General features: G+C 44.9%; 1 protein-coding gene across 4 annotated transcripts in view; it reads right to left on the reverse strand.

The window, feature by feature from the left end:
* The window catches only part of LOC138247224 (adenosine deaminase-like), a 206,377-nt gene that overhangs the window by 169,544 nt on the left and 12,898 nt on the right, over positions 1-23,935 (reverse strand). Inside the window, exon 2 of one of the 4 annotated variants that reach the window (XM_069201959.1) lies at positions 2,627-2,730. The exons of the other annotated variants lie outside the window; for them this stretch is intronic. The gene's annotated coding sequence lies outside the window, so the exon portion shown is untranslated. The remainder of the gene's footprint in view (positions 1-2,626; positions 2,731-23,935) is intronic. 4 annotated transcript variants of the gene reach the window in all.

The following is a 23,935-nucleotide window of genomic DNA, read 5'->3' on the forward strand; positions in this document are numbered from 1 at the left end:
ATAGTATGAAGAAAAAAAGTTACAGTTCAAAGTGGGATGTATTTTAATTTGTGTTCTAATCCATTGGTATTTGTTAACTGAGGCAGATATGTATCAAATCCATCATCATTCATCAACCCCCTACCCTCCCCATGGCATTTGATTTTGCCACCCATGACTGAAGAAGTGCAGTATGGTTCAACTCGTGCCTGTAGTGCTGGCTTTGCAATGTGTATCTGCTTCAGTTAATGCACCATTTACAAAGTTGTCAATGCATTGCAAACTGAATACACAAGATGTGCTGTTTCCCTTCACTCACTCAGTCACCACTTAGTATGTCACTGCACTCCTTCATTCTTTCCTAAGTTCTTCCATCCCAGCCTACCAAACAAAATAAAAATTGAATTCTTGGGATTTATCGCATTTTATTGACCATGTGAAGTGTTTCCAAAATATATTTCATGGTTTCCCATAGCAAATTTATTTTTCACCTGCTCAGATTTTTCCCTTTAGACTTTCGTCTGTACAGTGACTAAATATGGCAAAACGTAGGCACATGATGAAGTGATGATCAGTGCCACCCCTCTATTCTATAGCAAACGCTCTACGTACCCTGCTAAATCATCTGCCTTACTCTGCATTACAGTAAGTCAAGTTTCCTTTCCTTACTGCACAGTGAATGAATTTGCTGGAAAGAATTTGTGGTGGTGGGTGAGGCCATTGAGTAAAGTGGGACTAGTTGGTGCCCCGTTTTATTTCAAGTTTGGCGTAAGGGATACTCTGTGACTAACATGCCAAATACAATCTATATAGCCTGTTTCTTTCCCTGTAGTGCAGTACATTTTCTTCCCCACCATCTACTTACAGCAAACATGATAATATATCCTCATTTTATAGGTAACATGTGTGACATATCTTATTTATTCATCTGTCTGTTTGGAGTCAGTATAGAAACTGGGGAACAGCAGGGCCACTGGAATTAAAGATAGATAACTGTCAACTATAGCTGTCCCAGCTGCAGACAGTAGCAAAGTACCCAAAGGGCTGGCTAGCATTCCTCCATTTATTTGGCACAAAAACGTGTACTCCATAGTGCATAATGCCTTACTTTAGTTCAACAAAAGAATCACCTTCAAGCTCCTCATGCACACCTACAAGGCCCTCTTCAACATTGGACCAACATACTTCAACCATCACCTGACCTTCCACATGCCCACAAGACACCACCGCTCCACCCAACTGGCCTGCGCCACAACCCCAAGGATATGCAAGAACTCAATCAGAGAAAGATCCTTCTCTTACCTCACCACAAAGACCTGGAATGCTCTTCCACTACACCTTAGGTAATCACCCTCACTACCTCAATTTATGAAGGATCTGAAGACCTGGCTCTTCGACTGAACTCCCACAACCCACAGTGCCTTGAGACCCTGATAGGTGATTAGCCGCACTTTACAAGAGCATTGATTTATTTATTGATATTTACTAGAACAGCCACTGAAAGAAAAAAAAGGAAATCACGGTCGTTTTAGTCTGGTTTTACTCTGCCTTAATTGTTTTCTACCAGACAGTCAGTGCTTTTTATGTGAGGCATATGTAGGCGAACAAATAAAATTGGCCCTGTGAATCTCCGAATCATAAAAATCACGTCAAATTCCAATGGCCCTAGGAAACCAGCAATGTACTGCTACTATACCACCCATGACCTACTTTTAAAGAATCATTTATTAAGAGCATTGTTTATAAATGTTCTTTTTTATTTTTGTTTTTCTCTTTTTTATTTTTTGTGTTTTCTCTATTGCTACTCTCGCTGGTCGACCAGCACAACCCATCAGGCAGGAAATAGTGGCCTGTCTGCGGCTGCAAAGGCTGGAGAACATTCGGGCTGGATACCGCCGGTTGCTGGTCCTGGAGGAGGAAGAGGGTAAAATAGCTGCCTCTGACCTAGGACCCATCTCAGCAGCATGCCAGCCCCCTTCTTCGGCCCCCCAGCCACTACATCGCCAGCGCCACTACCAGAAGTCATGATCCCTGATGAAACCTGCTGCCGCCCCTTCCCACTTTGACAGGGCATTGCTCCACCATATCCTGCAGAGGATTGAGGATGTGGAGAGCCAGCTCACCAGTATCGAACAGAGCCTGGACCAGCTCCAGACCCATATACGCAGTGCCTTCTTCTAAGCCCTTTTTTAATTGTTTTCTGGGGGGAGGCACTTGTGGGCAGAGAGGGTGGGGAGGGAGCTGGGACTGGGTTTCACATTGGACTTTTAGATGGTGTTTTTGGGGATGGGGCTATTAATTTTGGGAGAGAAGTAGGCCTGTTGTGGGTAGAAAGGGTGGGTTTTTGTATTTGTTAACAATAAAAAGGGGATAGTTTATTTTACTTGATTTATGCCTCAAATGTTTATTTTGGTGTTTTAGTTTGCACTGCTGTCTTTTAGTGTAGCCTATATTTTAAATCTGCAAATAAAGTGTATGTAATTATACCCGTGCTCTACTGCCCTTTGAAACTATAGTGACCACAAGGGGATGGTTGCCATTGCCTATATTGCCTACATAAGCCTAGATACAGACAAACAACATTTTCTTCAGTAGGAGTTAAGTGCTAACTAAACAAGTTCACTTCAATCTATAGCTCTTCTCTTACCTGAATATGTGAATTGAGGGGGCCTTCTTACTGCAGGGTTCTTCCCAAGGTCGCATCTTTATTCTTTAAGGGAGTGGTAGTAGTACTAGTAGCAGGCTAGCACACTAACAGGGAAGAAAGAAGGTGTCACTCCCACCTTTTTAAACTCCAACTCGGGATTATTCAAAGGGTTATCCATCAATGTCAAGCAGATTGAAAGAAAACAGAGAGTTGGTGAGTCGTATTGTATCATAACTTTAAGGAGACTGAGATCAGACTACCACAATGACAGTATTTGACACACAACAAAGAAGACCCAATATGATAATAATAACTAGCAATATCAACATCTTCTGAGCAATGGTGGGGAGCTAGTATTTAAAAAATGAAACTTAGATTATGAAATCATAGAGTCATGAGAACTGGACTCAGAGTCAAGAGTGATTGGACAAGGTTAAATTGTTACACAAAACACAACACAAGGCATGAATGATGATGTTTATGGGGCCAGTGTGGAATATTACTCAGTTAATAGAAGGTAATGCAGTGAGTTGGTGTCACTTTCAACCCATTCGCCCCAGCAAGTGAGTGATAAATTTATAGTGTAAAATTAAGTCACACCTCAATAAATCACAGCCCGGGGCAAGAGCGTTAGGGGCTCAATGAATGAATGGGAAAAGGGATTTGGGGAAAGGTATGACAAAGACAAACAATACACAAAAAAAAACCACAAAAATATTCATTGGGCGCTGAGCAGCACACCATCATATATCTGTTAAGGAAGAAAACTATGAAGGGATAAGCATGACACAGTTCAAATAAATGCTTTGCTAACAGTTCTTCTGCTCCAGAGAGACCCAAGGTAGTATCTCTATGTCTTCCAGGTTTGAGGGGACGTGGCCAAGATGGCGGCGAGTGCGGTCGCTTGAATCAGAGCTCCGCACACGGCCTAAAATTATCCTGTAATCTCTCTGTCCCCAGGCAATAAAAAACACTGGACCTGCGTGCCTGGTACGCAACAATCTCCCGAGACTCCGAAGATTAGACCCGACCGACGCCGCGGCTCGTTCGGGGCCGGGCGGAGACAGAGACGTGGACACGGCGTGGAGCCGAGCGGACCAGCGGTCGGGGCTGCCGATCCCTGCGAGCAGGTACGGAGGGACACCCCCGTGGCGGGTGGTGAAGGTGGAGCCCTGCGGGGGCGCCCCTGGGGGTGCCGTCCCTTGCGGAGGCGTGTGCTGAATGCGCCCAACCAGACGGGGGTTCGCAACTCTGAAAGGCGGAAAACAGGGCCCGGATGCCGAGCGCGCGCCTGGCAGCGTGGCCTGACTGCGATCCAGCTAAGGACGAGGAAGGGGCCGCGGTACGGGACAGACGAGGACCGGCGTGGCTTACCGCTCAGAGCTGCTGCCCAATAACACTGAACACCTGCGTGCCGAAGAAGAATCCGGCGGTGCAGGACGGGGGCCTCGGTCCCCACTGGAGTGCGCGGCTGGGCCGTCGGGCCTAAGATGAGGTACTGGGCCCTGCAAAGCGAGAAGCGCTAACTATTTCTTGCACAAAAAATACACCGGAGATCAGAGGGGAACTCAAACTACGCTGTGCCCTTTTAACGGAGTGACTTGGGGGAGCCCCTGGGCCCAGAAGTCAAGCAATTCGTGTTCTACTCATTCTGTGAGTTAACCACCACACCCACCAGCAAAATAAGGCTCAATGACACTTCTTCTTTTGTATAATGCTTGGGAGCAATACTGACTCTTTCCCTGCATAGAACGCACAGACGTGAGTGCTATAACGCGCAATCATCAACTGCAAATATCCGGCGCATGACTCTTGGCGAACGCATCATACCCCCACACGCCTACCGCCGGGCACACAACACTGCCCCGGGGAGCGCCCATGGGGCGCCGCTGTCCAGCGCTCGCCGGGATGGCTCTGCGCGGCTGGGCCATTGGGTCTGAGATGAGGTACGGAACCCTGCAAAGTGAGAAGCGCTAACTATATCTTGCACATAAAATACACCGGAGATCAGAGGGGAACTCAAACTACGCTGTGCCCTTTTGACGGAGTGACTTGGGGGGGGGCCCTGGGCCCAGAAATCAAGCAATTCGTGCTCTACTCACTCTGTGAGTTAACCACCACACCTACCAGCGAAATAAGGCTCAATGACACTTCTTTTGTGCAATGCTTGGGAGCAATACTGACTCTTTCCCTGCATAGAACACACAGACGCAAGCGCAATCATCAACTGCAAATATCCGGCGCATGACTCTTGCCGAACGCATCATACCCCTGCGTGCCTGCCGCCCGGCACACGTCACTACCCTGGGGAGCGCCCGTGGGGCGCCACTCTCTACCACTCACCGGGCGGGCTCCACGGTCGCCCCACATCCTGGAACCAAGATCCATATGGGTGCTCCCTCTGTGCGCTCACCATGCTGGATGTTATAAAAGTCGCCATGCAGATGTAACAACGCAGCGGGGAAAGTAAAAAAAATAAAAATGGCCTAATTGTGATATATAAAGACCTTCTCCCGAAACCTTGAAATCAAAGCACAATACAAATATCGGAACTGTATAAACTGTCCACCTAAATCACTACGGAGCACAAAGTGCATTCAAAGTGCACACCACAATGGTGAAGCCGAAACCGCCGAGGGGCCAGGTGGAGGCCAGGCTCGAGGACCTGCTACTGATGAAGGGCTCAGACTCACGCTCCACAGCCCTGCATAAAGTGACTGAAACGCTAGCCGCTCACTCTATACAAATTGACAAGGTACTACAGGCAATATTAGATACTAAAACATCCCTAGAAGGAAAGATAGGTGCGATGGCAGTGGAAGTCACTATACTGCGCACTGAACACCGAAAGCTAGCAGACAGAGTAACCACTGTTGAATCAACTCTAGAAATATCTCAACCAAATATCGAGGACATGAAAACCCGAATACAACAACAGGAATCTGAGATAATACAGCTCCAAAGACGAGCGGAGGATGCGGAGGGCCGCTCACGCCGTAATAACATTAGATTCCTGGGATTCCCGGAGCGAATTGAACTCCCTAACGCAGAGTCATTCCTAGAGCGCTGGCTAAAAGATCACATACTGAAACAGGAGGCCTCCCCTCTCCTCTCGGTGGAGCGAGCGCACCGGATTCCCGGTGGACCCGCACGCCCGACGACCCCCCCTCGCCAATTAATAGCCAGGCTATTGAATTACCGTGACAGAGATCACATCTTAAGGGCTTCCGCGCGCTGGGTCCTGTCGACACAACGAAAACGCTAAAATCACAGCCTACCCAGACTATACAGCAGAGGTCCAACGCAAACGTGCCACATTCACCAAAGCAAAACAAGTACTACGCGACAAGAACTTTTCATACTCCCTCATGTACCCTGCCAGACTACGTGTAGTGGATGGCGACAGAACCCACGTCTTCCCGTCCTCAGAAGATGTCTGGACTTGGATCTACGCCAAGGGCTTAGCGGACCCTACAGATGAACATTCAGAGCAAAAGGAATGGCTAACACAACAGACGCGCAAGAAAAGGAAATCGAAATCCAGAACCGGATCACGTCCCACTGAAAAACAAGCAGCGGATGGGCAAGCCCAAGCGCTAAAGGACGTCAAAAAGGTTTTCGAACTTACGAATGCAACACAAACGCGAATCCTGTGCCTCGGACTCGGTTGGGACCCTGCAGAGCCCCCCCGTGGCCCCTTTGATCTCGGGGCCGGCGATCACGCCGCGCACGGCGGACGACCTTTAAAAATAACACGTAAATGCAGCGATCAATCTATCTCGTAAGATACAAACTCTATGTGACTGCAGCCGGCGTACTCTCCAACCTGTAAAGGCAGTCCTTGTCATCACCCGGGCAGACCCCACATCCCGGAAATGATCATCACCCCTTAACCTGCCTGTGGGGGGGGAGATGCGCTGCCCTAACACGTACCACACCAAACAAATTGGAATCCCTCTCGGAGACCACATCGTGCCTGAACGGGACACGGCGTCATCCGATCAGGCCGGACCTTGCGGCCACCTTGGACCATTTACTACAGCAGCCTCCTAACCCAGATGGGTTCCCGTGTGGACATGAATCGGCTCAAGGCCACTCTTGCACCTGTTGTGCCTGGTTACTCACACTTCCTCTTTTTTCTTCCTTTCTTCCTTATTCCTCTCACTCTTAATTCTCTAAAGTATGTGCTAATCATTCTACACTGGGGTGGCCCGAACCGGAGGGGATGGGGGCTGGGGGGTGGGGGGATGCGGCAAATTCTATCTAAAGACGCGTACCGCTTGCGGTGCGACCACAAAATGTTTCAATGACATATAATATTGTAACCTGGAATGTAAGGGGCTTGGCCAATCCTACTAAAAGACGCAGAGTACACGCCTACCTCAGACGCCACAAGGCGCATATAGCTATACTACAGGAGACCCATGCCACTACACAAGAACTAGGGGAAATTAATAAGAGTTGGCTGGGCACTGTCTATGGCACTAAAGTCTCAACATATGCAAAGGGAGTACTAATTTGGATCGCTTCAGGAGTCCCCTACGGGGTCCAAAGCACATATAAAGACACAGATGGCAGATATGTCTGCCTCATTGGAGAGCTGGATGGTAGACAATTAACTATAGCCGGTATATATGCACCAAATACGGGACAAGGGGAATTCCTGCGGGCCACATCTGCACAGATCTCACAAGACCAGTCCATACCAATTATCTGGGGTGGTGACTTTAACAGTGTAATGGACATCTCAATGGACAGATCACACCCGCCAATAGCAAGCGCCCCTAGCAGACGGGTATCTGAGACGCTAAGATCCTGGACAACAGAACGGAGGCTACACGAGGCATGGAGAAGTCTCCATCCCATTGACAAAGAATACTCTTTTTATTCACCGGTACACAACCTTCACACACGGATTGACTTACTCGAGTCCCAATAACACACTTAATACACAGCGCCAATTATTTGGGCAAAACCCTATCGGATCATTGTCCTTTAATCGCCACCCTGAGATGGGGCACTCAGCTATCACGAACACCTACTTGGCGCTTACAACCCACCCTGTTGCGCGACTTGCCCTTCCGGGAACAACTAGCTGACACCATAGCGTCCTACTTCACAATTAATAACCAAACAACCACAACACGCGCGATCGAGTGGGACGGACACAAGGTGGTAGCCAGGGGCATGTGTATCGGGGCTGCAGGAGGTATTCGACGCACTTTACTCTCAGAGCTACATGATACGGAAAATAAATTACTTAAGGCGGAATGTGAAGCAGCCTCAAACTGCGCTGCTAGCAATGCCACGATCCAACTCAAAAAGCAATGGGGCAACATTGAATCCCGTTTATGAAAATTTGACTATTGACACTGCATGGCGCACCTGCACGCCGAGGGTAATCGATCCAGCCGCATGCTGGCTTGGTCAGCGAAAGGGACTCAGCGGCATACTCCTATAAACGCCATTCACCTAGATATTGGTGTGATTGTGAATACACAATCAGAAATAAATTACGCATTCAAGCAGTACTATGCAATGTTATATCAGGCAGAACCTCCCCCACTCGCCAAACAAATACAAGATTTTTTCAGGACCTCCCATGTAAATCGCCTAGCGGCAGCACAAGCACTAGAACTAGACAAACGCATAGAAAGTGACGAAATAAAGCAAGCATTGCAACAACTAGTCCACAATATGGCTCCAGGGGGTGACGGACTACCGATCGAGTACTACCAGACTTTTTCATTACAAACGCTCACTCCGTATCTGACTATGCTGCAGGAGGCATTTGAAACAGGTCGTCTCTCATATTCACAACGCGAAGCAACAATTGTAGTCCTCCATAAAAAGGGTTGTGACCCACTAGACGTACGCTCTTACCGACCCCTGTCACTACTAAATACGGACTGTAAAATATTCGGCAAGGTACTGGCGAACCAGCTTCTCCCAATAATCTCCTCCCTGATACACCCAGATCAATCCGGATTCATACGTGGACGCAGCACTTCCATTAACATCAGGAACCTATTGCGTTTGACGCAGATTACTCTAGAGTGGCGGGCTCACTAGACGTCGAAAAAGCATTCGACACACTAGGTTGGCCATACCTGATGGGCACTCTGCAGTTAATGGGATTTGGCACAGCGTTCACAAGTTGGATATCTATCCTATACTCCGACCCCATAGCACAAGTTAAAACTGGTACTATCGCCTCGGAAAAATTTGAGATTGGTAGAGGCACACGCCAGGGATGCCCCCTGTCACCACTCCTGTTCGCACTAGCCATCGAACCCCTCACGGCTAAATTGCGTAATGAAGCCACAAGATGTGGCATACCGGACGGCATGGAATACCGCATCATCTCCTTATACGCAGACAATGCATTAATATACATATGCAACCACTCTGAATCCCTACCAAACCTGTTACAACTATTGAATTATTTCGGAGACATATCCGGCTTACGCGTCAATTGTGCTAAATCATGTCTATTCCCCGTGCGCCGATTACCCGACACACAGGTCCATATACCCACCGAGCACAATTCACAATGGACTTATATCACTTTTAAATACCTAGGTGTGCACATATATCATGATGAATCCGACCTTAAGGAGGGCAACTTAGACCGGGCGATTAGATCAATAAAAGGATCGTTGCCCTTCTGGTGTGCACTACCGCTATCACCTATGGGCAGAGTGGCATTAATTAAAATGATTATACTTCCTCGGCTACTATATTTTTTCACTGCCTTACCATTATGGCTCCCTAGCACTTTTTTTGCACAGCTGAATAAGTTATGTAATAGAATTAATATGGAGCACTGGACGCAGTTGTGTGGCCTTGGCTAAGCTCTGTCTACCGCTGGACAGAGGTGGGATGGGAGTACCACAATTTGAGCTTTATTACGCAGCAGCTCAGTTGCACTGGATCCTAATTTGGCTACAAGATCCCACTCATCCTGAAAGCCACACTGTGGGCGTACAACTGGCCAGCTTAAACACACTGGAATGGCTTATAGGACACGTGGCCCTCCCAAGCCACGGTAATATTCTGATAATAGTGGCTGATCGTGAATAGGGGGTCTGGAAAACCACCATACTCACCCAAGATCCCATTACTCGCCATCCCAGGTATACACAAACTACATGGCCGAGCGTGCCTTATTGATTGGGGCACTAAAGGTCTCCAAATAGTGGGAGAAATATTCGCAGAGGGCCAATTTATCTCCTATGAAGCACTTGCGACGACGTATACTCTAGGACAGGGCAGTTTCATTATGTACAGTGCACTGCAATCTTTAATACGTAACACTTGGGGGCATGGCAGCAGGGAACCACAGTCATCACCTATTCTACACGAATTGCTCTTAGACACCGGCATACAAACACGAATTTCATGGATCCACAACACACTACAGGCCAATCCAGAAGAGCTACAGTTACAAGCCAAGAATAAATGGGAAAAAGCCCTACACACAACCCTTACAACACAAACATGGTCCATGGCTCTCACAACCACGTGCGAGGTATCGCGCGACACCCGTTTCAGATATACCCAACTCAACTACCTACATCAGACATATTTGACTCCACACCGCATCCATCGCATGTACCCTCAAGCAAGCCCTGACTGCCCAAGATCTGGCAACACAGAAGCTGATTTCTTACATACGACTTGGAACTGTCCACCATTACTCCGCGTATGGCAAGACATCACACAACAAACTGCAATATGGCTGTGAATACCTCTAGCACCTACCCCTGAGTCCTGCCTATTGGGCATCCGGCGTAGACGTAGCAAAGATAAACAAAAACATAGATGCGCAGATCTTGCATTTGTTATCCTCAAACGACTCATCGCCACGCAGTGGAAATCACCTAGCACCCCAGACTCCCGCCACTGGATATCTGACTTACAGCGATGGGCCAACGCAGAAATACAGATACTGCATACATTGCGCGACATAGGGGTGGTAATCAAGGGCGCAGACATATGGGATTCCTTAGCAGACCAACTACAGGAAAGAGACGATACCCGACCTCCCTAGACTGCTGGAACAATAAACACCCAAGACATAACAACCGACACATACCGTACGCACAACCACTCAACTACGAATCTTAACTTGAACGTAGACAATAAGCATACAAGCACAAGCCCAAGATGAATCGCTGCGAAGCAACACCCACGGTGGTACATTCCTCCCATGACAAACACACCCTGCTCGAAATTAATAACTCATATCCTGCTCGCCTCTTATGCGTGCCCCCTCCCCAGTTGCCTTGCCCCCCCCGCCGGACCACTAAACGCTAGACCTGCGATCATTTACTAAGCAAACTATAAACTTCACACCCCCTACTATCTACTCTCATTTCCTATTCTGCTCCTATCTCTTTTAAGTATCTCAGTTGTACTGCTTAAATTGATGCGTTTTTGTTTACGTCATAAATATAATAAACAGATTTTTTAAAAAAGATGTCTTCCAGGTTTGAAAAACACACATTATGGGAATGCTGCTCCCAGGTTTCTCCCCGGAGGCCAGGGGAGAGGCACACGTCTCCTGAAAAAGGTTGTAGTCAGTACACCACTGGTTGAAAGCTCCTTATTCTCACTGACCACCTTATTGTGAGCAACTGTCTATAAGGCCATCTTAAGCTCTAATTTGGCAGTGGCGCTAAGACGCACAAGCAGAAAAGTTTGGAGGACCTGAAGTAACTGTACAGTCTTCTCTTTGGCACTACTGAGGGTAATGTGACGTCTCTTTTCTTGTGCATTTAAAAGCAACCAAGCAAGAAAAACAAAGTGGCATTGTTGCAGGTTGAAATAGAACAGACAAATACAATCTTAGTGATGTGGGTACTTATGTAACACATACCAATTTAATCAAACATTGTAAAAGTCAGACCACACCACCACACCATAAAATTAAATTTCAAATCAGGCGGCTCAACGTGCAGACATAGCTCTTTGCTTTATCTCCATCTGTTTTAAAGGAGACACCTGTGAAAGTCAGAGTGAGATACATGAGTAAATGGAAAAATCCATAAAGAAAACCTATAGCTACAATGTGGTCCAGGGGAAACGGAATAATCATAAAAAAATAATTATGCTGCTGATTTGTCTGCAGCGCACCGCAGCCAGGATGTCCAGGAAGAAACTGAATTATTATACACCTAAGAAACTGAATGCTATGGTACGGCTGTGCGCCTTTGGTGGATGGATGGATGGAGGAAAAGATGTGGATGGATTGAACAAGGCAAAATGCAGAATTGAATAAAATGAAATTAAAAATTAAAAATACAAAAATCTAAAAAAAAGTTTTAAAAAGCCTAAAATTAAAACAAGAAATTGAAAAAATTAAAAATTAAAGTAAAAAATAAAAAAATACAAAGTTCAAATAGAAAATAGAAAAATTAAATTAAAAATAAATTAAAAAACTATAGCATCAAAATAAAAAATAAAATAGAAACTAAAACTAAAACAATAAAATATAAACTTAAAATAAACAAATGATCAATAATTAACGATGTTTGTATGAAAGCCTATGGCAACTGGCAAAAACATACTGGCTGGATGCACAAAATGACTACCAGCCACATGGTCAAATAATAGCAATAAGGCACGGCAAACAACGGACACATGGAAGCCTATGGAAAAGGGATACTGGCTGATGGACAAAATGGCCGTCAGCCACATGGTCAAACAACAACAAGCAAGGAGGCATGGTGAACAAAGAAGAGGCTATGCAAGGCTATGGAAGACACTCTGGCTGGAGGCACAAAATGGCTGCGAGGCACATTGTACAACACCAAAAAGGAGCAAGGAAGCATGGCAAACAAAGAACACATGCAACCTATGGCATAGCGACACTGGATGGATGGACAAAATAGTCACCAGCCACATGGTCAAACAACAACCAGGAGCAAGAAGGCATGGCAAATAAGCAACACATGCTAGCCTATGGCAAAGGGACACTGGCTAAATGGACAAAATGGCTACCACCCACATGGTGAAACAACAACAAGGCACAAGGAGGCATCACAAAGAAAGAACACATATAAGCGTATGGCAAAGGGACACTGGCTGGATGGACAAAATTGCTGCCAGACACATGATCAAACAACAACAACAAAGAGCAAGGCGTCATGGGGACAAAGAAAGAACACATGCAACCATATGGCAATGGAACACCGGCTGCATGCACAAAATGGTCACCAGCCACATGGTGAAACAACAACAACAAAGAGGCATGGGGAACAAAGAATGAACACATACAAGCCTAGGGCAAATGGACACGGTATGCATGGTCAAAACTGCTGTCAGCCACATAATCAAACAACAACAACAAGGAGAACAAAGAAGAACACACGCAAGCCTGTGGCAAAGACACACTAGCTGGATGCAGAAAATGGCTGCCAGTCACATTGTCAAACAACAGCTGCAAACAAGGAGGCATGGAGAACAAAGGACACATGCAAGCCTATGGACATACGCTTCACAAAATGGCCCCTGGCCAAACGGTGTGGAGAAGTATGACACATGGTGGACAATGTCAAACACACACACAGGCCATGAGGAGGAATTGTGGTAACACTGAAGAAACACTAATGTAAATTCAGCAATGCAGAACACGAAAATTAACTGAGCTATAAACATTTCACAACAACAGTACACATATCCTCTCAAGCAATCAAATATTACCACACAACATATACACTTTTTTTTAAAGCAATGCCATTTCTGGCCTAAATGAAGTTTTAAGAACATATACCACTGAAATATTTATTTAATGAACCGATGACTGGATGGCTGCTAGTGCTGGGCCTACTGGCTAAAAGGCCCCATGGAAATATAGGTCACATAGTAAAATAATATTGAAAATGTTACAAACATGTAGAAAAGGACAGGTACCTCTGAGCTGTGTAACAATTTCAATTTACAAAATATGAAAAATCAATGAAATGTGAAAAAAAAACTAGGCCCATACTTAAAATTCCAGGCACCCAACACTATATATTTTTTTAATCAAATTAAAGTGCAAAGAAATATTGATGCATGCCAAGCAAACAAACAACATACCTATTCTATAGTTTTGGAACTTACTTGTGTGATTTCACAAAAACAAAGTCCTTAAATCCAAAGGTATATCCAGGAGACCAAGAGAGTGATCCTTCCACCTCGAAATCTGACAGAAAAGTGACCAAGAGATGGAAAAGGACTGGGAGGAGTCTGCTGGACAGGAAGTTGGAGTCCCTGAGGCACTTCGTTCCTCTTTGAAAATAAAAAAGGCTTCTCACCTTGAAGGGTCCATTGGAGAAGAAACTCCACTCAGAAAAACACATTTTGACTAGATTTAGATGCAGCTCAAATAGAAAATCTACTCCAGGTGCATTCACGCTCGTTAGCAGCAATGTTTTGGCCGCCATTGTGGCCATAAGCAGTGCAGGTAAACACAAAGTCTCGCACACATGGCCGGAAGCAGCTGGAAGCAGCGTAAGCAAGCGCCAGGTCTCATGCGTGCGCCATAGCGGCCCGGAAGCATCACGGTGCTTGCGAAAGAACGCCAAAGCCCAATCTAGCACGCATGAATGAACTCCGCTCCATGCCAGATTACAGAATTCGGGAACTCCATGCTACTCCAAGTAGCACAAAGTGCCAGAATTCCACAAACCCCGCCAGAGGAATGGAGTTCTAGGCCTGGGCCTGTTGGAAGTCTGAATTAGGACAGCTAAATGGGCCAACTCCACTCAGGGGTGAAAGACTACATAACGATGTATATGTTTTCCTGCTTGAAGTGCAGTGGTGAGGGGCACAGTCTGTTGATGAGAGAGGAAGGGCCAAGCCCAGCCTCCCTCAGGCTCCAATAGGTGTGGGCATCGCTCGTGCATCTCATGGCACAGGGGACAAGGTGCCCTCTTGTAGCGCTGCTTGCTCTTCTGTCACTCCTCCATAAGGCACACTGGAAGCTGGGACTTGGAGTCCCCAGAAATCAGTCCATAACAAAGTGTCCTATTCTCAACCAACTGCTGTGCTCCAACACTAGTCCTGCTCCAATCCAAATTCCTGAACTCCCCCATGGAAAAACAGCAGTGGACGGGGGAAACAGGCAGCAGGCATGTGAGCAGGAGTGGATGAGCAAATGAGCAGACAAACAAGATATGCAGCAGAGCAGCTAATAATTTTGGCAAAGAAGCAGACTTGTGACCGAATACTGCAATTGTTTTGCTTACCGAGGCAGTAATGGGAGCAGGCATGCAGATGGCAAACAAGGCAACAGCAAATGGCAGGCAACTTCAGGAGCAAAAACTGCACCGACCTAACACTGGTTGTCTCTGTGCAACACATAAGCTCTCAGTGAGCAGTGCACTTCCTAACTGCTCCTGCTTTATTCCTCTTAGCCCTGGGCAACATTAACTCATATTAACAGCCAACCTGATATGTTCTCAGAAGGAGAACTTTGTACAGTGTTTTATATTCACCAGATCATGCTTTTTCCCTGGCAGTGTAAGGATGAATAACAATATGCACAGACTAGGAGTATGGTACATCCATGCCACTCTTCTTCAAAGTGTTTGTCTAGTCCTTGCAGCAGGACTTGATAGCCAGTTCAGCGTTGATAGTATATTTTGATAATTAATATCTATGGGGGGCACCAGAAAGTTGGCTCACAAGATGGCAGCACTTCAGTGAGGCTCCTGCAGTATGGGAGAATGATCATATATCATCTGCCAAATTCTGCCCCTTCTCATCCCAAAATGATGATGACAGCATAGCGAAGACTGTGTAATCGATCTAGGGGTTTCTAGATCCAACACACCAGTAAACAAAGTAATATATCAACACAGCTTTCTGACAGCCACAAGGCCTAAGATGGCTGCTGTAATACAGTGAGTGGAGAACCATAAACAGTGAAATGCCACATTGTTGCTAGTGCAACAACCCTGGCTATGAAGGGAAAAACAGCGCTGCAGCAACGAAAGAACAAAGGGCAAATGCCGGACGATATAAGACCGTCACTTTGCAAGGCCTAAAATGCCGCTTATGGGTGGGGAGATCAAGACAGTTGTAAGGAGGAAGACGGATTGGCTCTGACATAGACACCATGAGCGAACACCAAAGTTAAGGGCCCATGCCTTATATTTTTAGGCTGCAGCGAGAGGGCTGGAGGCTCACCACTACTGCAATGACTGACCATGCAGCATGTGTTATGCCGTGCGAGTGGTGTGAGAACCGCGGAGAGGCTTGCTCTGTGGCCCACGTTGAGCAGCCTCTGACACTGCGATGGGCCCTGCCTGAGATTGGAGATCACGCGTACCCAGAGGAAACTTTATATGTCTTCATTATTATTGTGCCTATCTGGGCCTTTCAGATGAGACAAAAAGACATCAAATGCATCTACGTTGCCACTGCTATTTTGAGTAACTACCCCCAACATCCGCCATATAAAGGCGACCACTCACTGAGCCTACAAGACCTGCAGACTCACATTTTTTACAGACAGGCCCACATTGTAGCACTTTGCAATACAATGAATAAGGTACACTGAATCGAGACACCACTTGCACACTCCTCCTTATGACCATTATTATATGGCTGGATCGATGCCCTAGGGGACACAAGCTACTGTTGCCACTGTGACATGCACTGACTGGGGTGGATCTCTGCCATAGATCTGCCAGTCTGCTCATGTCCCCCCTAATAAAGATCTGCGGGGTGAGGCGGGATTGGCATAAACTGTAACACACAATTCCTTTAAGCTGAGCAGACTATACACACAGATGAAGTACACAATAATTTAGTAGCTTATTCAACAGTGTGCAGGCGGTGCTACTCCTGGCTCTCTCTGCTGTGCTGAAGAAAACCAACAATTGCCTAATACAGACTAATTTTAGTCTACTATATTGTGCTAACATGTATCTAACAACATTGAGATACACTGGGGGCCATTTCTATTCAAAAGACGACAACAGCGCTCACCGGTCACTTTGACCTTTATTGTGCCTAAGACCTGATAACCAGATCTTAGCGATCATCCTTAAAAACATGGGTAAGACAGATGAGCGTCAAGCTAAGCTACAATTTGACTCCTGACATTCTACGAAGACACCTAGCAATGGCCCTGAATCCACTGGATCTGATGAATCTCCAATGGAGGGAACTATTGATGAGGCTGACATGAAAACATTTTCACTAGCTGTGAAACAAAGCTTAACCTCATCGAGTCAAAAATGGACACAATGTGTAATAGAATAGACTCCATGATCCATAAGCTTAAAAAACATGATGGCTGTTTTCAGGAAGTGGAGCAACACCTGTTAACTCTGGAGGGCACTGTGTCTTCCTGGAGCAAACAAATCCAAAACATGGAGAAAGTTCTGAAAGTCATTGCAGCAAAAAATGAGAAACTAGAGGCGCAATTGCACAGCAAAATGTTATGCATCCTAGGTATTCCAGAAACTAGCAATACAGGTAAGATGGAAGACTATATAGAGCGACTCCTGACCACACTATTTTGCCCAGACTCCTTTGCCAAAATGTTTATCGTAGAAAAGTCTCATCCTTTACTAATGACTTGTCCCCACCGGCACTCCAGCACAGCCGATAATTGGATAAATATTGAATTATAAGGACTCTGATTGGTGAGAGAAAAGAAAACACTACAATTTGATAGAAATACCCTGTCTAGCTATCCTGACTTTAACACTGCAGTCCAGAAGCCCAGGAGAAAATTCACCACTGTCAAGCATCGGCTGCAACAGGCAGTGATTCCATATGAAATGCTCAATCCAGCCCATCTACAGCTTTTGTACCAGGGAAAAGAGCACATCTTCAGTAACCCCAGCAAGTCCTTACCGTCATATAGAAAAGCTCTATTAACACATCTAGATCACAACAGCAAGCTACTCCGTCCTGAACTTTATCTCCTTAGATCTCACATTGGCTGAGACTGATATCCTTTTACTAATTAACATATGTTGACATGCTGTTCATTCAATCTATCGCCCATTGCATCTCTATTAGTTACTCCAAATTTGCTAGGTCTCTTCACAAGTTTTTTGGAGGGTTGTTTATTCCAGGCAGATTTGGGCTGCCAGTGTGGGAGCAGGGCAGGTTCTGGTTTTTTTGATTCGCCACAAAGTGCATATTATACATTGAGACTGACAATACATAGCACATGGTTTATACTGCTGTGCCTCATCAGAAATGTCATTGATCACAATAATGATGCCCAGCCCTGCCTATTCCCAAAGCACTGATGCACAAATGTTCATCACACATATGACATATGCCTTACATGGAACGTCCGGGAACTTTCTTGGATATCTAGACCAACACAATCTACATATTGCATTATTACAAGAAACGCACTTTGCAGCATCTGCAGGAATGACATTTGCCAATCACTGGGCTTCCCAAAGCCAATACTCCACATATGTCTCATATGAAAGAGGAACTGTTATGTTTGTACACGGGGGTACCATATGTACCACAAGGCTCCCTAAACGATACTCAAGGCGGGTACTCAATTATGTCGGGCAGATTACTCTCTTATGCCATTATCATACCTGCTACGCACCAATGTGGATGACCCCACCTTCTTTGACAGATTATGGGGGCTAATTGCAGAGTTTGGCCCAGGCTTGGTCTTCTGGGGGAGTGACTTTAATGTGGCCTTGAACGCTGAGAAAAACAAATCACATGCTCCGCATTCAACACACACAACTGCGGCCAGACACATTAAAGATATTATGGATGAGCAAAACATATGGGACACATGGAGACAGATTCATCCCACTGCCAGGGAGGGTACTTATTACTCTGGGGTGCATAATAGCTGGTCAAGTTTGGATTATTGGCTTATTTCGTGGGGGGCGCCTGGATCCATGAAGTGGTCCACCTCTCGAGAACTTACTCAGACCACTCCCCAGTCTTAATGGTGTTACATTTCCCTACCAGAGTCCCAGCTTGTGGTGCATGGCAACTCTCCCCTTTGACCCTGCTGGACACACCCTTTCAAGGCGAAATAAGGCAAGAGATTGACAAATATTTTGCAGCAATGTTGATTCTGTCTCTTTGGTAGGTACCACATGGGAGGCCTTTAAGGTCACATTACGAGGCACCTGCATTGCAAAGAGCTGTGGGGTGCTACGTACCCTGCTTGCAAGCCTGAATAGGTGAGAGAGTGAACCAAAGCAACTCAAACACTCCTGGCAACAAAAGACAACCCTACTATCTCTAACAAAATCAGAACAACTTAATCGGAATTCCAATATATGGCAGACAGACGATGCCTACATCTGGGCAAATACGCCAAGGTCTGCGCTTATGGTGAGGGCGAGTGACCAGGTCACACCTTGGCCACCATGGCTCGTATACCGCTCTCAGCTAATGATGTTCTGGAAGTGAAGACTCCAGAAAAGCAACTATATAGGGACACTCCAGGTATTCTCCAAAGCTTTGTACAGTTCTATAGCACCCTATATAAAACCCAAAGGACACCTGTAGATGCAAATGAGTTTCTGAAAGATGTGGCGCTGGGTTGGGGAAGAGATGCTCAGAGACAGTCCCTTACAGAGGACATAACAGACGACGAAATGCAAGAAGCGATAATGCAGCTACAAGCAGAGAAAGCTCCACGGCCTGATGGCCTTCCAGCTGAATTTTATAAAACCTTTGCAGATTTATTAATACCAATCTTAAAAGCGGTCTACCAAGAGGCAAAAACAGATGGCTCGCTCCCCCAACTATCTGTGAAGCTATGATTTTGGCCTCGCTCAAACCCAGGAACCCGCCAGATAAGTGTGATTCTGATCAGCCATGTCGCTGATTAATTGAGATGTTAAGATATTAGCTAAAACCCTTGTCAATCGCTTATCCTTGCTTATGCAATTCCTTGTGGGGCTGGATCAATCGGGATTTATACTGGGGAGGTCCACGACTCACAACCTGAGAACATTATTTTCCCTAATGCAAGATATTAATCAAGACCTGGTAGCAGTGGTGGTCTTTCTAGATGCCACCAAAGGCTTTGACTCCCTTGAATGGGACTTTGTAATGGCTGTACTCTAGAGAATGGGGTTACCGCACTCTTTGCTTGACATGAGTGTATTCCCAACCAGCCGAAAGAGTGAGGATCAATGGGTCAGTTTCAACACCACTGTACATTTCCCAAGGCACAAGATAAGGTTTCCCACTATCTCCATTATTATTTATTTACGTTTGCAGTGGAACTCCTGACTGCCAAATTACGTCAATGTCACCGGGAATATGCTATTTGTTATCCATCCAGGCATATTTTAGTGTCATTATATGCTGATGACATGACCCTCCACCTTAAAAATCCACAGTGTAGCCTTAACGGAAAATTGTGTGAATTTGTTTGCTTTGGTGAATTATCTGGTGTGCAGACTAACTGGGCAAAATCCTATATCTTCCCATTAACTCCCGCTGAGCAGCTCTTTACTCCGGATTATCCTATGAAGTGGTGCTCAACTGATCTTAAATACTTGGGGTGGTAATCTCTAGGGATAAGGAGGAGATTCTAAGAGTGAACTATGGAGTGGCACTTTTGCAATTGCAGATAGCGTCACTCATTGGGTTTTATGGCCTCTATAGCTAGTATAAGGTATTGCACTAACGAAAATGATCATACTTCCCAAATTTTTATATCTGTTTTAAAATATACTCAATCCGCCAGTCTCTCCTTTTTTCACCCACCCGCACACAGATGATAAGATTGGCATGGGCAGGCAAACTGCCCCATTTACAGTGGGATACTCTGACACTCCCAAATGGGGACATTTAAAGCACCAAATATGGAACTATACTATCCTTGTGCCCAAGCACACTATGCAATCCACTGGTATAAGCCCACTCCATACTTGCAGCACTTGGCAACAGAGGAGAGATACATGGTCCCAACTCCTCTAACTTCTCATCCTGGTGATGCTTTGGATGTTTCCAACTCAGCAGACTCTACGTTTGCATGCCCCTCTAATGCATGGTTAAAACTAGCACACAAATTAGGGAAACCATTACTATATTCCCCACTTCTCCCACTGCAGTTTCATTCCTGGTTGCACATGATGCCACATACAGGCGACTCCTCCAAAGATGTGGCCGCACACTATGGGGAGACCTATGTACAGAGGGTATGTTCAAGTCAAGGTAACAGTTCTTTGAGGGTGCAGCATTATTCCCACTAGAAATATCCTCTATATTCAGCTTCGATACAATGTGAAGGCAGTCACACCGCACTTTCCTGAAGATCCCCCAAGACTGGATACGCCTCATACACTACTTCAAACACAAACCCCACGACACTTGGTCTCTACATTATACAGCACAGCCCAATTAGAGATACTACCTGTCATAGAGCAGACACGGGCTCAGTGGCAAGTGGACATAGGCTCTAACCTTACTGTCACTGGATGGAATTATTGCTGTGCGCAAACAGGGAGAGTGACCACTAGCAGCCAGCTGCATTTCATACAATACAAATTGCTCCATTCAGTATGTTACATCCCGCTGAGATTGTAGTGATATGGGATACGTACAGCTGACAAATGCAAATGATGCAATATGGCTGGAGTTGATTTTTTACATCTTGCATAGTTGTGCGGGTCCACCTGGAAGTACTGGGCTGAGATAGAAGTCGCACTGAGAGAAATGATTGGAAGTGAACTGACGCTTACCCCACGTATTGCTTTGTTAGGTCACACAGGGAAGATTGAGACCTGCTTTAGGAAATTAGTGGCACTGGCCCTTCTTACGAAACACAGCACTGCCTGCCATTGGGGTAGGGGACGAGAGCCTAAATTCAAGGAATGACTGACACACCTAGTCTATTGTAAGGATTAATTGGCATTGTTGCTGCCTCCTCGATCATGACCTAAAGATATTTGGTACCCCCTATGTAACAATCTGTTAATGCACCCGATCTACACAGTTGAAAAAGTGAACATAGAGAGTCATTCACTATGTTGAGATTGGGAGTGTGATGTCTGGCATGTGATCCGGTGAAGTGACCTACCAGAACTATATGATGCATCCCCTACACTAAATATTGTATTGGCAATTAATATTACATAGACTCCATTGTAATGCATTTGCCTTCTCCAGGTCATGCTCACCTTTGCCCTTAAGCCATGTCATTGGATCGGGCATATATCTGTTACCTGGCAACCTGCAGTAATGTTCTATGAGATTAACTATTGTTGTACTGTCCCAAAGGAAGGGTTGATTGTGCTGGGATCTGCTACTATGCACAGTTCATATTATTCTCTTGTATTGCAGTGATTATTTAGCAAGCTGATGGCTACTGCACTGCGCTTATGCCATTTCTGTACCTGTTTCTATAATTTTTTGAAAACCCAATAAAAACATTAAAAAACGATTAATCCATACCTTTCATAAAAGCACTCAGACCATGGAATCTTATAATTTAATGTACTCTCCCATTTATAATGTTTTCTATACAGATCCCTTCCTCATGTTACTGTTGCTATATTATGCTAATATTCTGTAAAATCCTACGTTGATCATCTCCTAATTCTCATTATTTCCTTCTCCATTCTCTTCTTTTATTCTGTCATTCTCACAATCTATAAAATGCTTGTCACATAAGTTAGCCTTCTCTTTTGCTTTGACCATAATTATCAAAAGGCATTTTGTAGTAAAATGAATTGTTAATCATTATAATTACATGTTTTCCTGTAGGTCATCCATACTAGTCCTATGGTTTTTATTGTAAGTGTTTTCATGTATTGTAATTGCTACAGTTTCTCTGTATTCTCTGCTAAATAAAACATTTTAAAACTGAAATATAGTCCTGAATAGTTTCTGATCATGCACAAGTTGATCTCGGGCATTAAACACTCAAACCTTTCCGACTGCTTTCTACAGACTTTAGTTCAGGTGCGCCTATCTTATCTTTCAGGTTTATGTAATGTGGCAGGGGCAAAAGGTCACATGCTGAGGCTGATCTTTTTCGCTGATCCATCCCAAGCTTTCATAGAGTGCAATCAATGTTATTGCAACTTGAAGAAAGCCATCAAGTAGGGTCTCATGGAATATGGCAGAGCATATATGGTCTTCTAAAGGATACAAATACCTCAAAACACCCAGGTATCCCTTTTTAAATAATGGGTGTTTGTGCTACGGATAAGAAATATATGTGGTGTACTATGGGGGTATGATGACCTTATATCATCTGGGCTAACCATCAGGCAAGTATCTGAAAGAGATCCCTGGAATATGGTTGAGACCATCCTAGTTTTCAGAGACCAGGATGCAACCTGAAGATGAAGCATGCCACTACTGATTATGTAATAATACAAATGGAAATTAACATCCGTAAATGTGGAACTGAGATTGCTGAAATATGCCTTTTATTAATGACCATTTTCCTTCATTTTGTAATTTCTTTCTCAACTTTCTGCCTGTCCTTGGTAAGCTAGGTTCAAAGTTTGTTTACTCGGGGTCATTACAGACAAATACGTTATTTGTAATGTTTATTCTTGAAATATTTTAGCCTCTGGCGGTCATTTGCTTCCTATTTAACATTTCAACTGTTCAAAGCACATGCCCTGTAAATTCGTACTTCTGAAGAGCTTGTCTACCAAGATGTTTTGTTACATGTAATTTGTTTATACAGCTGATGACAATCAGAACCTGACTCTAAGTACAGAAAAATACAAACATTGTTTACTTTCTGCATCTTATATCCTTATAGTAACTACAATACAAGAGGAGTCTTTGGTTATGGATGGATAAATGGGGATAACTACCTTTACCACGGATTCTTTACCACCCATGCTTTTACCACACATGCCTTTATCAAGCAGATAGGTATATGTACCTTTAATACACAGAACTTTACCATGCAGGTAAGTATTTTTTTAAATAACATCATTTTAATGTTATTTTTTTATTGTGGTGTAGGTGTGTGTGTAAATCTAAAGGGAAATGAGGGTGATTTTAGGGTTTAGGCGTAGATAGAGGTAAAGAGAGACAAGGATAAGGTTGTTGTGTAGCCATTTGAGTTATAGCTCCATGCACATTATTTTAGCGTACTAGGCTTGCTGTTGTGCACTTTAACCTAGATATATTTTATTCGGCTTCGCATTATTATTGTTACAGTAGCCACTTTTACGGTCTTGTTTTATTTCCTTTTTGCCTAGACCAGCACTCTGTTCTCAAACAAGACATTCTTGCTCACTCTGTGCTTCTTCCAAGGCTGCAATAAGATATGTTGCTGGTGAACGTGGTAGTGGTATAAAGTTTTGTCTCTGACATTCATAG

The sequence above is a fragment of the Pleurodeles waltl genome, chromosome 7 (assembly GCF_031143425.1).
Source record: "Pleurodeles waltl isolate 20211129_DDA chromosome 7, aPleWal1.hap1.20221129, whole genome shotgun sequence".
Lineage (NCBI taxonomy): Eukaryota > Metazoa > Chordata > Amphibia > Caudata > Salamandridae > Pleurodeles > Pleurodeles waltl.